General features: G+C 56.1%; 1 pseudogene; it reads right to left on the minus strand.

The window, feature by feature from the left end:
• Positions 1–345: 345 nt before the first annotated feature.
• LOC144238890 (nuclear pore membrane glycoprotein 210-like) overlaps positions 346–617 on the minus strand; it is a 69,755-nt pseudogene continuing 69,483 nt past the window's right edge.

Raw genomic sequence — 617 nt, forward strand, 5'->3', positions numbered from 1 at the left:
CACACAGGAGGTGCTGACCCGGGACTGTTACAAACGAGTCGTCCGTTACTGAGCACCCACTGTATGCGCTAGGTGGGCCTTGCTCTGAGTGCTGTCCCCACGTGCACCACGTGCCTTCGAGTCAGGGAAGACCGCGGAAATTATAATTAATTGTGTTAATTATTCTCAGGCTGACAGTTGGGAATAGCGCTATGGAAGCAGGAGATAAAGTTCAGAATCTCCTAATATTTGGGAAGGGAACGTCTGAGGACAGGTTGGTGTGGCAGGCGGGGCGGGGCCCAGGGGCTCTCTGGGGAAAGGTGTCCCGGCCACAGGGAGCAGTGAATGCCAGGGGCTTAGCTGGGGCTACACGTGTTCCCAAAACGGGAAGAAGGCCAGCGTGGCTGCAGCGAGGTGCTCAGGGGGAGACAGGTCACACAGGTGTTGCAGACGCAGGTTATGTGGGGCTTTCCAGACTGGAGACACTTGAGCTTTACCTCCTGAGGGAGGTGGGAGCCAAAGCAGAGTGTTGAGCAGAGGAGGGGCCACCGTCCAGTCACATTTCAACAGGATGCCTCTGTCTACCCGAATGGGCCAAATTCCCTTGGTGGGACTTTCTGCATTTCTGAGTCCTTCAG

This window comes from Crocuta crocuta, unplaced genomic scaffold, assembly GCF_008692635.1.
Source record: "Crocuta crocuta isolate KB4526 unplaced genomic scaffold, BGI_CrCroc_1.0 scaffold157, whole genome shotgun sequence".
Taxonomy (NCBI): domain Eukaryota; kingdom Metazoa; phylum Chordata; class Mammalia; order Carnivora; family Hyaenidae; genus Crocuta; species Crocuta crocuta.